Here is a 14,604-nt window from a genome sequence, read left to right as displayed (position 1 = left end):
CACCCCTGGCGACTCTCTGTATCCTCCTCTCCATCTGTTGCTTCACTTTGAGTTTTAGGCAACTAGAATATTGAATATTTGGAATGTTTTTTTGTGCTACAAAATTTAGTTTTATATATGTAATATATATGCATATATATTATATAATGCAGTAAGTAATATTATTGACTCCAGTACTCAAGAACTTTTCTATACCTGGCATTTGTTAGGCTATATGTCAGATATTTGACAAACATTTCCAGACTTCATCTATATATCTAGCATCCCTCTAGATCTTTAAGGATGGCAAAATCAGCTCTGAGTATTGTGAAAGCAAGATCATACAAAAGCTTACATAGAATAGCTGAAAATAGCCCGTACCAGGGAAATTATCTCAATGGTTTTAGAAATATTGTCTTTTTCCTGGGATATGAGACCAAATATTTCATGACATCAATGTGATAAATTAAGAAAGCAAAATTATGTTATAGAATAGTCCTTAAAATATGGATGATAAGAATAAATATCCTGAGTTAAAATCCATATTCTGCTATTGACTAACCAGGTAACCTGGTCAAGTTTCTTTACCTCTCTGTCTTAATTTTTCTCTTTGGCTTAATGTTTACATTTGTAGAATGAACATAATATTTCTAGGGTTGCTATGAGAATTAAAAAGGAACTAATATTCATAAGCACTTATAACAGTGTCTGCCATAGAATAAATTATATTAGTGGTGGTTAAATGAATAAAAAGAAATAAACACACTATGCTTATTTTAGACATGAAACTGTGAAAGATGCCCAGATTTGCTTGTGCTAATCAATCATGAAATTCTTATTGTCTCATACTATTCTTTTAAAAATCATTTTATTGAGTGTTAATAATATGATAGAATGAATTCAATTGACTTCTATCTTATCATGAATAAAATATAATGTTTTCGTTCAAAGATAGGATGTCTATTTTTATACTGACCATTGCTTTTTGGGAGTGTTCCAAATGAGACATGTAACTTAGTATAATAACTAACTGTACTGAGTAGTCAATATACCCCAAATTTTTTATAAATCTACAGAAAGACTTGAATTACATGTGAATATTTTTAATTGAACAAGAGACCATAACTAAAACCCTGCAGATATAGATTAGATAATTAGGCACAGTTTGCTCTTTGCTGGTCCCAATAAAAATTAGGTGGATCTAGCTTAGACGGTAGGAGAAGGCAATGGCACCCCACTCCAGTACTCTTGCTTGGAAAATCCCATGGATGGAGGAGCCTGGTAGGCTGCAGTCCATGGGGTGGCTAAGAGTTGGACACGACTGAGCGACTTCATTTTCACTTTTCACTTTCATGCATTGGAGAAGGAAATGGCAACCCACTCCAGTGTTCTTGCCTGGAGAATCCCAGGGACGGGGGAGCCTGGTGGGCTGCCGTCTATGGGGTCGCACAGAGTCGGACACGACTGAAGTGACTTAGCATAGCATAGCTCAGACGGTAAAGCGTCTGCCTACAATGTGGGAGACCCAGGTTCCATCCCTGGGTCTGGAAAAGACCTGGAAAAGAAAATGGCACCCCTCTCCAGTACTCTTGCCTGGAAAATCCCATGGACTGAGGAGCCTTGTAGGCTACAGTCCATGGAGTCGCAAAGAGTCAGACAGGACTGAGCGACTTCACTTCACTTCTTCAAACCATTAATGATAGACTGTGTAATATGAGAGTAAATGGTGGTGCTATTTCTCTTCATTTGCTGATATAGTCCTTTTTAAAATGTATTTAACATTTTTTCTTACATCTTGGTCTGAATATCTTTAATTTTAGAATGAATGATTTTACCACATAGTTATAATTAGCAATACAATAGTAATTTTAAATGGACAAAAAAAATTGTTCAACTCCCTTTATATTTTATATAAGTTCTAAAACACAAGACAAACAATGAAGGAAACTATCCTTTGCTTCCTGTTGTTAAAATATCAATGACATTACTATTCTTTAGCAATGAAATAATCTGATATCTTAAAGTTAGAATATAACTCCCATATTAATCTGGTTGTATCTGTATAATGTCATGTCATCTAATTGCTGAGTCATGTCTGACTCTGTGACCCCATGGTCCACCAGGCTCCTCTGTCCATGGGATTCTCCAGGCAAGAGACTGGGGTGGGTTGCCAGTTCCTTCTCTAGGGAATCTTTCCGACCCAGAAATCAAACCTGGGTCTCCCACATTCCAGGCAGATTCTTTACCATCTGAGCCCTGTCAGTATAATTTATAATAAATATAAATAAAGCACAAATAAAAAGCTATGGTTCTGGACAAAGTCTAGATGTTGTGTTGGCTCATATGGCTGTCATTTAGATACCTGCAGTCAGACTTTAGTAAATTTATCAAAAACTGGGCTATTTGGGCAAGTTAAGCTTCTGGATAATTTATCAAGATTAGCTCCTATACCAATTAGCTTTTGCTTTGTAACAAACCACCCCTAAAATATAATGGTTTAAAGCAGCAATCATTTACCATCATTGTTCACAAGTGAACAGTTTGGTTGGGTGGTTCTGCTGATCTGGGTCAGACTTGGTTCATCTTAATCACTAGGTAGTGGCCATCTGGACTAACCTAGCTGGATGTTAGTCAGATGAAATCCGTGGGCAACAAAGATAACTAGAATAGTCTGTTCATGTAGAAGTTTAGCTGAGCCTTGTTCACATGGCAGTCAAGAGTGAGAAAGGGAAAAACCACCCAAGGCCTCTTGATGCTTGGATTCAAGACCTGTACATCACTCTGTTAAATTCTGTTGACCAAAGCAAGTTACAAAGCCAGCCCAAATTCAAGGAATGGAGGAACAAACTCCAATTCTTAACGGAAGTAACTGCAAAGAATTATGGTCATTCCTACAATCTACCACAGACACTCTGGGTAATTTACAATAAATCTTTAACTGAGCTGAGGCCTGACCTGAGTACAAAGTATACATCATGAGCCTTATAATTAACAAACTGACTGTTTCCTGTTTCCCCCCTCCCTTTTTTTCTTTCTTTTTTTTTTTTTTTTGCCTCTGAGGACTTCTCTTTATAATATTGACAAGAAGATGGGAATCAGGAAAAAACAGCTGGTCCATTTGGCCTCAGAAAGCCCTGAAATATTTTAGCCATGGTTCAAGTAAACTATTTGGTGGTTGATTCACAAGAAAATATTTCCAGGCTAAAGCCTCTGATTTCATGTCAATAAGTCAAATTCCTATCCTTTAAATTACTTTGAATTAGCTGAATGAGAGTAGCTGTTGCAATGGTGAACAAACTTGTATTCATTAAAAAATACTCTATAGAACCCCAGTTGAATTGGCCTCCCAAATTTTCACGTAATCGTGCAATATAAAGTGAATATTTCAGCTATGTGCTTATGATCTTGCAAACTAAAAGTATATCTGTAACAATCTGAAGTTTTGAAATGTACAAACTGCTTATTATGTGTTTTCCTTTTCCAAGAATAGCATTCCTACCTGTGGTTTACAATGGAGGCCACCTGATTCCTGTGTTTTTTTGTGAAAGAGTCTTCTAAACTGAATCCTTATAAAGGTGGCAGAAAGGATTAAGAAGAATGTATATGAAATATATAATGTTAGCATAGATTACAAGCATACATGTGTATAAACCCATACCTGTCTTTGTTACATAACTGGCAATTTCTTTGATGCCATCTTTCAACCCATGTTTTTCCCTCATCCTATAACTCCTATCTCAATTAATGGCACCACTTTCTGTCTTGTTACTGAAGCCAGAAACCCTGAAATCTTCCACTTTCTCATTCTCTGTCCATAATAAATAACCAAGTCATACAGATTCTAATTCCATGATATCTCTGCCATCTGACTCCACCACCTCACCATTCTTCACAGCAATTGCGTAACTTCAAGCCTGACTGAGTCTTAAGTTCCTGCAAATGTGTCGAGACACATTCCCTTCAAATCACTCTCCTTTCCTCGAACCCATTGCCCGTTCTGCTGCTGGAGTGAACTCCCTAAACAAAGTTCTATTTATGTCATTTACCTACCTAAAAGTATACAGTGGCAACTCACGGCCTTAAGGCTAAAAGCTAAACCTATGCATGCATGGGAAAAGATTTTAAATCACAACTCTTTCTGCATTAAGTTCTCATGACAAGGTCTAGAACAAAGCAACGGTTGATACGTGTTGCCACATTCTGAAAACGAGGTGGTGCACTTTCTAGGTGGAGTGACTGAAAAAGTTGAAAAATCTGATTTGCTACCCTCCACCTTTCACCTACTTTCAGGCTGAGGTTGTAGAGAACTTTTATAGTGCTTTAACAGACATCTCCCTTCACATTCACACACACACACACACACACACACACACACACACACATATAATCCGGCACTCCTAAGCACTGGCAGAGGGGAAAGTGGTTCTTCACTCTTGATCTCAGGTGAATGGCAGGGTCTTTAAGGGAAATATTTAGCCCTAGAAATTTGTTAGATACAGAAACCAATACAAGAACTACATCTGAAAATTCCACAGAGGATGGACTGCATGGCACAGTAAAGAAGCTACAATGTGAGCAAACCACTGAAGGCAAAAGAAATGTACTTGTTCCTTGACTTTTGGGCAAGGGGTGCTCTGTGTTCAAGCTGAACCCTTTTTTTTTTAATTTAATTTAATTTAATTTTTTAACTTTACAATATTGTATTCGTTTTGCCATATATCAACATGAATCTGCCACATGTTACATATATGACTGCCTGGTGGGTCAATGGGACTCCAAAAAACAGATGACACTCTGCATGCCCAGGGGCCTGACAGTGGGATCATAAGCAAATGGACTGTTGGCAGCCAGCATTCCCCGCTTTAAAGGTACTGCAATCAGGAGCCCCCAGCAAGGCAGGTACCTGGGGAACCCAGGAAAGTGTCCACCACTGAGTATCAGTACGAGCAAACATCCCCAGGGCACCCTCACTAGATGACACCTGTGCCTTTCAGTACACTCTTTTCTATTTTTTACATCTCCCAGTGCTAATCATTAACCCTGAAGGGGGCCAGAGTAGCCCAGGGGTGAATTGGGAGAACAAGATGATCCTTGCCCTGGAAAAACTCTCCTAACCCCTGGCAAAGGAACTGGAATTGATACTGTGAAAAGTGAGGATGGGAGAGACAGAGAGGCAGATGTGGGGATTAGGTAAAGATAGTACAACTTTTCCTTATGCAAATTTTCTTTCCCAGAAATTGACTATAAATTTTTCTACATGATATATTTATATACACTATGACATACTATTCAGAGATACATAAAAATTCAATGATATACCATTGCAGTATTTAGTTTCTTCTTTATAGAACTAATCTCTTCTTTAAAAAAATTTTTTTTATTTTTAATTGAAGGAGAATTGCATGACAATATTTTTTGGCCATACATCAACATGAATCAGCCATAGGTATATACATATGTCCCCTCCTTCTTGAACCTCCCTCCCACCTCCCACTGCATCCCGCCCCTCCAGTTTGTCACAGAGCCCAAGTTTGAGTTCCCTGAGTCATACAGCAACTTCCCACTGGCTCTCTATTTTGTATATGGTAGTGTACATGTTTCCATGCTACTCTCTCCATTCATCCCACTCTCTCCTCCCCCACCCCCATCCCCTGTGTCCTTAAAGAACTAATCTCTTCTTAGCCACCGATACATTATGTACTTGAACAGATAATATAAAATGCCCTAATGTTTCTCTCAGAAAGGGAAATAAAACATCCAAAGCTCAAAAGTTTTCTCAATGGTAACAAATAAATGCTCATAAAACGTAATGAACTCTCTGGTTAAAGGAATTTAAGAACATGGGGAAATATTCTCTGGTAACCCCTCTGGCAACATTTTAATTATAATGCAGTCTCCCTCCCCAGGCAATGAGTCCAATCTATTATAATATGAGCAACAATCTATTTACTACAACACATTAAGAAATCCAAATATCTGGAACAGGTCATATCTCATTTGCTATTGCTGATTAAAACAAATAATGGAGTAAGATGGCTTTCCATCTCTCTCTCTCTTATTTTAATCACCACTGTGCTTGTGTCTAAGATTATTTTGGAAATAAAACTAATACTTCAGTATTTGAATAAATATAATTTTCTAAATTGTTTTTTTTAGTATTTAGTATTTTTTTAGTGCTAATTTAGCAACTCTTACCTATCTGTACTTTATGTATTTTGTTGAATATTTCAAGGAGATCATTTCCACACAGGTCATTAGAGTGTGTCAAAATATCACTACTTGAGTCATGTGAAAAGTGAAATCCCCTCCATTCGTGATCTTAGATCATTTTGTAATCATTTACATGAATTGTCTCTGGTTCCTCTTTTTTCTGTGTGAATTACAGAAATGGTACTGGAGCATGCCACTAGATTCTCAGCTAAATGATGAACACTGAGGAGAGACAAACCATCCTAGACCTGTCACTCCAGGCTCCGTGTTAAAGGACAGACTGCCTTTCTCCATCTCACTCGCATCACAATTATCAGCTCTTTTTTTGTGAATTTAAAGATTTCTCAGACTCCTGTTGGTACATCATTAGTTCCACTTTTCATATAGAACAAAATCTTGAAAAGACAGATTATCTATGCGTAGAGGAAATGATTTTCCCTGAAGGGCATTTTCTTTCTCTTTATCCAGTGTATTTTTAAATGTCTCAAGCGATGAGGCTGGCTGTTCAACCAAGTTCAAGAACACACTTATATTCAGCCCATTATCTATCATCATGAATTCAAACCTGCTGTTCCTCTCTGCTGATAATCTGTCATCTAACAAGAGCAAGGATGGCTTTAAACCACAGGAGCAGAGAGCAGTCATTGATGTGCCTTCCAAGGAGATTTATTCATTGAATGCCACACACACAAAACAGATTCAATTCGATATTTCCTTGTTCATGTTTTACACAATTCTCCATGCTCTCTACCCCTTTTGGAAACTTACAGAGCTACTACAGAGAATTAAACAAATATTTAAAAAGTAGAAGAAGGATGAATGGATGAATAAAATTGTATACTTAGTCTCTGAAAATTAATCTTCAGGATAATATTTTAATTTAATGTTTATTTTATATTGGAGTATAGTTGATATATCATGCTATGTTAGTTTCAGGTGTACAGGAAAGTGATTCAGCTTTATACATATGTATGTATGTATATAATATATATATATCTCCATTCATTTTCAGATTCTTTTCCCATATAGGTTATTATAGAATAATGAGTACAATTCCCTGTGCTACAGTAAGTCCTTGTTGGTTATCTATTTTATATATAGTAGTGTGTATATGTTACTCCCAAACTCCAAATGTTATTATTTTTAATGGGACATAAATCATTATTTTCTGCACAGAAATAAAAACCAGAAGGGATGTCCTGCTGAAGGACTCTCTCTCCTGAATGTCCTTATTCTTCCTTCATTATGCTATCTATGTTCCCAGGATAGCAACATTAATTTGACATGGCTGAATTATGCTACCTACTGTTTCCTGTATAGCACTTTGAGTGCCTGGAGGCTGGGTTTTCCCGCTTTGGGGATAGGGGGCAGAAAGACATTTCTAACTCTACTCTAGTATGAGAAGCAATTAAGCTACAAGTTGTTTAGCTGTAAGCAGTTAACCTCACAAACCTAATAAATTATTTGATTATATGGAATGCTTAGAATTTGACCCCTTTTTGTAAATAGGCAAAGCTTATTTACCTTGCAATAGGTAAATTGCAAAGCTTGTATTATTTTCCTTGTTTTGGTCATTTAATTATTTGAACATTGCCTCTATTATTCCATGCTTTGGGATATACAAATGGCAAATAGGATAGCTGCAAGTGCCCTCTCGTTGCCAAATCATTCGGTTTGTATTGTCTTTGCTGCTACTATTATCACTGGTTTAGTTGAAGATTGCACCACTTTATTTCTGAATAAAAGAGAAAGCAGCCTTTGTTATTTTGGTCCCCTCTACTCAATTGAAAAACAAACAAACAGGCATAAAACCCTTCATGAACACTAATGAACCCAAAATAGTCTGCAGTTAATTTCAAATTCACTGCTAGTTTCAAAAATTAGCTAACACTGCAAATTGCACTGACCATGATCAGGCCCTTAATAACAAGGCCTATTGTGTGAAATGTGCAAGTCAGCAGAAACACAAATGAAAACCTTTCGGCTTCAAACACATGAAAACAAACAGAACAAGATGAAATCTGAATTTTCAAAAAAGCTTTAAGCCACTACATCTCACACCAGATAAATTAATAAATCACTTCAAAGAACACATTCTTTTTTGTGTACTGATTCTTGTGAGGTCAACCCATAAGAGGTATGAGAGCAAAATTCCTCCTTTTTTCCTAAAACCTCAATAATAATATACCAAGAAGTCTTAGGTCATCTACAGGGCTAATGATAGGTAAGTGACTTTTATTGTTATTATGAGAAGTAATTTGAAACTATGCAAAATTAAAGACATTCAAACTGTTATTTAATCTAAAACAAAGAAAGATAAAATCTTGAATTATTATTGTACAGCTGAACAATTTTCTAATCCTGTTTTCAATCTAATTATTTCTGCAGTTTCTTTACTGTTAAAGAAGAACTCAGACAACTAAATCACAAATTTATGTTCATTTTCACTCTCTCTATATTTTATTTTCTGGTTTCCCTGGTGGCTCAGTGGTAAACAATCCACTTGCTAAAGCAGGAGACAGGGTTTGATTTCTGGGTGGGGAAGATCCCTGGGAGAGGGAAATGGCAACCCACTCCAGTATTTTTGTCTGGGAAATCCCAAGGACAGAGGTGCCTGGCGAGCTACAGTCCATCGGGTAGCAAAGAGTCAGACACGACTCAGTGACTAAACAACACAATATATTATATTCACTGTTTCTGTAATTTAAGGTAATATAGACTTGTAGTAATCATTTCATATTATTTGTATTTGCTGTTCTTATTTACCTCCTTTTAAAGCAATACAACTTTGAGGTATAATTTTTGAAACAGTCCAAATGTTTCAAATAGCCTACTGAATCACAATATACCCTCTAGCATCATACCCCATGTTTAAATTCCAGTCTCATCATTTGTCAAATGGAGAAATCACTAAATCTATAGAATACTTGAATTTTCCAGTCATATAATAGGGATAAACGCCAAAAATTGCAGGGGCAATTTATAGGATTGACTCAAAGAATATAGGAAAGATATTTTTCTTCTTCCATAACTGTTCTGTTGATGACCAGTTTCCATTGAATTCACCCCCTTGGCCTCTCTAGGCCTCCTCCAAAGATCTGTAACTCATGGCCAATCCTTTTGTTCTTCATGCCTCATCATTTGTTGCTTCCTGTCTTCTCACTCATGCTGCTAAGCCGCTTCAGTCATGTCCGACTCTGTGCGACCCCATAGACGGCAGCCTACCAGGTCCCTCCATCCACGGGATTTTCCAGGCAACAGTACTGGAGTGGGTTGCCATCCTTCACTGAAACTCTGTCTCTTGAATGCCCTCTCAATGCAAAACCTACGCAACACTTCCTCCTATTCTTTGAAAAGTCTCATTCCGAATTCTTAATGACTTTCCCAACAAAAGAAAAGCAGATGCACCCCCAAAACTCCAGATTCCCTATATGTGACACCACACAGAGAAAACCTCATGTAAAGATTCCTTTTTTTCTCTTCATTAATTTTTTTCCTATAGCACATTGTTCTGCATATGAATGTTATGTATACAGTCAATTATCCAAGCTAATGGAGGCGAGCTGTGGGAGAGATAATTAAGAAGAGCAGATAATCTACCCTGCTATTAGTGCAGGTGTCAGCAAAGAGTCTGGCCTGAGACAGCATTGTAAGGGGTGTGTGGTGGGGTGAAAGGAGGCTTGTAGTCCCAGGATAGTTACACAGTGGTAGAGAAAAGAAACTAAGGAGGAGTGGGGGAACCAAGCCTGGCGAGGGAGAGACATTAGGACAGGTGATCACTCGTTAATATGAATGTTGTGGATAATCCAGAATTTAACGTTATGTTTAAATGCCTACCTGGAAAATGCTAGTAATTGGTCTAAAGTCCCACGTTCAATTTGTATCATAAGCAGTTAGTTTTCCCTACTCCATAGTTTATATTTTAAAGCGACAGGCCCTACCATCTGTCCCAGAAGCCAATATTACAATTGTGCCCTTGTGACCAGTAAAGGAACTGGCATAACCCAACATCAACACTGGGAAATCATTTAATACACATATTCTATTGAATCTGGGTTGTTGCCATTAACATACAAGTCAGAGCTGTGAAAATCACTCAGTCGTGTCCTATTCTTTGCAACCCCATAGACTATATAGTCCATGGAATTCTCCAGGCCAGAATACTGGAGTGGGTAGCCTTTCCCTCCTCCGGGGGATCTTCCCAACCCAGGGATCAAACTCAGGTCTCCCACATTACAGGCAGATTCTTTACCAGCTGAGCCACAAGGGAAGCCCCAAGTCAGAAAGTATACCCTAAAATTATGACCAAGTCATTTTTAATTAGTTCTTTCAATCAAGTGATCTGTTTCAAAGTGCAAGAATATATGAGCATCTCTTCACTAATTCAATAACTATCACATAAAGGCCTATTATATGGTTTCCTGACCTAATAATGTTCATGTAGTGGTAAGATTATATGTGTTCCAAGAGGCAATGTACTGTCTCCATACTGTGAAGACAAAGTAAGCATTTCAATACTCCAATATGGAATAGAGTCAAAATCATCAACCAATGAAAACTAAAGAAATATTTAAATATACACGGGCGAGTAGCAAGAGTTGTTCAAAGCGCTTTATTTAGTGCCTTTGAAAAAACTGATAATAATGGAAATTCCTTGGCAATCTAAGAGCTTCTGTCATTTTTTACCATCCAGGGCTTCAAAGAAGGCAAAGAGTAGCAGATGCAAACCTTTCGATTTACAACCATCTTCCTCCAGCTTTAATGCTCTGGTGTCCTTTGGGCAGAAACACTCCAGGGTCTCAACTAGTGTGTTTTTCAATTACTGATACTATCCTGCCCTGATAGATAGGATGTGATAAAACAACAAGTAAGAAATCATTTTTCATAATTCTTTAGAGTCCAATCTAGCCTCAAACCTGCATTTCTTGCAGTCCTTCATGCTGTGGAAGCTAAGTTTTAGCGGATTCCACAGCCTCACGGTGGAATCACTTCACATATTTTTCAGTAGATTGGCCTCTGGAGTATGTCTTTCTTACTCAAAGTCTACTAAAATAGAGGATGGCCTATAAGCATTCTCACTGAGGAGACATAAATTTCAAACAAAATATTGAAGGAATCTTGATTTTTAATAGTTCAAATAATATACTTTCATGGAATAAGCATCTCATTTTCTTTCCCAAATTGGTTGAAGGAAACTGAAATATTTAGATGAGGTGTTAAGCAGATAAAATCTCAGTTCATTTGTAAATGAGGAATTAGGAAAACTATGAAATTTCTTTGCTAAAAAAGAAGTTGAATGTCCAAGGAAATTAAACCTGCAACTTGCCATAAAATGATCTCCTCTTTCAAAGAAAAGGATCAATAATATATTAAAGCACTAAAAATTGATATAAAGAGTCCATTTTAATAGGCTTCACTTTTGAAGCTAATAGGTATTAACTTTCATTTTTATAAAATATTTCCATGTTAATGACTCCAAGATATATTGTTGCAAGGATTTTCCTGAGGCACATGAAGCTAAGGTTGAAAGCAGTTAAGGCTGCTTGAATTCCCTTACAAGCCTATTATAAGCCAATATTCAATCAAAATGATTATTGCTAGCCATTAAAAAAATCTACTAAGTATCAAGGGTAATAACTCTTGCATGTTATTACTGGGAATTCCTACACAGCAAAAGGCTTTTGTATTAATGTTTGCTAAGACTGCTTAATTTATTTGACGTCCTTGAGAAAAAGAAAAAAATCTGCTGTTCAACCAGAAAAGAGAAAGAGAGAGAGTAGTCTTGTCCCCATTATCTCTGAACAAGAAGTGTCAGGAAGCTTCAGGCTAGAATTAGCATGAGATAGGCTATTACAGTTGTAAGAGCATTTAGCAGGCGTCCCTACTGACTTCAGGGTGATAATACACACAGCCCCATGTAATCTATCTCTTCTGCAGCTCTTTCTTTGCCTCTCTCCTCCTCTCATTCTTTACTAGTACACATGCTTTATTGTAATGCATAATAAGTGATAAACAGCATTTTTCTACCAAACTGACACCACTGGCAAGAGTTTTACCCTCAGCAAAGTCATATAAGAGTCACTGCTTATATGTAACCATTTTTTAAAAGCCAGATATAACATTCAAGTAAAGGAATATTTCATGACTCATGCTCTAAAGAGTAGACTATATCTGGCATCCTTTTCACTGGAAAAGTGATTTTCACATATTATTAATTTTCATAGAAAGACAATGAAAATATCATCAAATTGGAAGTTCAAGAAAAGAATTATTTAGAATGTGGTATCATAGTTAATGAAATAAAATTCAGTAATGTTAAGAGGAGAAAAATATTTCTTGATGATTCAGAATATCTTTAATTACTACTGTAAGTAATAATATCTACCAGGAATTGAGCATGCTCCAAAGGACATTTAAACCAGAGCAGCCCCATCTTTGAAACTTGTAAAGTAGAATGTATGAGAAATGATATTTGAGTATTTTTAGCTCCCAAATTTATCCAGTTATTTCTAGTTTAATTTACCTTCAGATCAGATCAGTCGCTCAGTCGTGTCCAACTCTTTGTGACCCCATGAATCGCAGCACGCCAGGCCTCCCTGTCCATCACCAACTCCCGGAGTTCACTCAGACTCATGTCCATCGAGCCAGTGATGCCATCCAGCCATCTCATTCTCTGTCATCCCCTTCTCCTCCTGCCCCCAATCCCTCCCAGCTCAGAGCCTTTTCCAATGAGTCAACTCTTCGCATGAGGTGGCCAAAGTATTGGAGTTTCAGCTTTAGCATCATTCCTTCCAAAGAAATCCCAGGGCTGATCTCCTTTAGAATGGACTGGTTAGATCTCCTTGCAGTCCAAGGGACTCTCAAGAGTCTTCTCCAACACCACACTTCAAAAGCATCAATTCTTCGGCGCTCAGCCTTCTGCACAGTCCAACTCTCACATCCATACATGATCACAGGAAAAACCATAGCCTTGACTAGACGAACCTTTGTTGGCAAAGTAATGTCTCTGCTTTTGAATATGCTATCTAGGTTGGTCATAACTTTAAGTTTCCCTAAATTGGTGTTATTCCATCCCTTGAAGTTAAAAATGAAAAGCAAAAGAAAAATGACACATGTAATTCAAATCTTAGGCATCCCCAAAATCCAACAAATACCAAGCTAATATAAAATCAAATTATTTCCATGAAAAGTTCTTTTAAGCCAGGTGTTTTCAACCTCAGCACTAATGACATGTAGAGATGCATAATTCTTTATTGTGGGTTACCATTTCTAGTATTACGGCACTGGATTTAGCAGTATCTCTGGCTTCTAACCATTATATTTCATTAGCAATCTCCACACTACACCATGAGTTATGACAACCAGAAATGTCTCCTGAGGGGTAAAATCATACTCATTGAGAACTATTTCTCTAAGTGGAAGACCTAATCTAAATTTAATAATGTTTACTTGCATCATTAACTTTGGAAAAAGGAACTATCACCGAACTCTCAGTTGCAAAATTTGAAAACGATACACACACTAGCTGTGGCAAGACAGAGCTGGGCTTCATGTACATTTCCTGCACACATTCTGGGAAGCTGAAACATCATTATGCATATACCGGCTTAAGGTCCAAATACCATGAACATCTGTAAATACCGGTGTCTTAGTTTTCTCTGGCTGCTATAACAAAATACCACAGACTGAGTGGCTTAAACAACAGAAATGTATTTCTCATAGTTCTGGAGGTTGGAAATCTGAGAGTAGGGTGCCAACATGATTAGGTTTTTGTTAAATATCTTCTCTCGACTTGCAGATGGATGCCTTTTCACTGTGTGCTCACATGACCTCTTCTTTGTGTGTACCACGCAAGAGAGAGAGGGAGCAAGCTCTCTGGTGTGTCTTGTGTGTGTGTGCTCAGTTGCTTAGTTGTGTCTGACTCTTTGCAACCCCATAGGCTGTAGCCTGCTAGGCTGCTCCATCCATGGGATTTTCCAGGCAAGAATACTGGAGTGGGTTGTCATTTCCTCCTCTGGGGGATCTTCCCAACCAGGGATTGAAACTGTGTCTTGCATCTCCTGAATTGGCAGGTGGATTCTTTAGCACTCAGTTCAGTTCAGTCGCTCAATCATGTCCAACTCTTTGTCACTCCATGGACTGCAGCACACGAGGCTTCCCTGTCCATCACCAACTCCTACAGCTTGCTCAAACTCACATCCATAGAATTGGTGATGCCATCCAGCCATCTCATCCTCTGTCATCCCCTTCTCCTTCTGCCTTCAATCTTTCCCAGCATCTGTCTTTTCTAAGGAGTCAGTTCTTCACATAAGGTAACCAAAGGGCTGGAGCTTCAGCTTCAGCATTAGTCCTTCCAATGAATATTCAGGACTGATTTTCCTTTAGGATTGACTGGTTTGATCTCCTTGCAGTCCA

The sequence above is a fragment of the Bos grunniens genome, chromosome 1 (genome assembly GCF_055505025.1).
Source record: "Bos grunniens cultivar Pamir isolate PY7600 chromosome 1, Bosgru_T2T1.0, whole genome shotgun sequence".
Classification (NCBI taxonomy): domain Eukaryota; kingdom Metazoa; phylum Chordata; class Mammalia; order Artiodactyla; family Bovidae; genus Bos; species Bos grunniens.
This window is presented reverse-complemented; position numbering follows the sequence as displayed.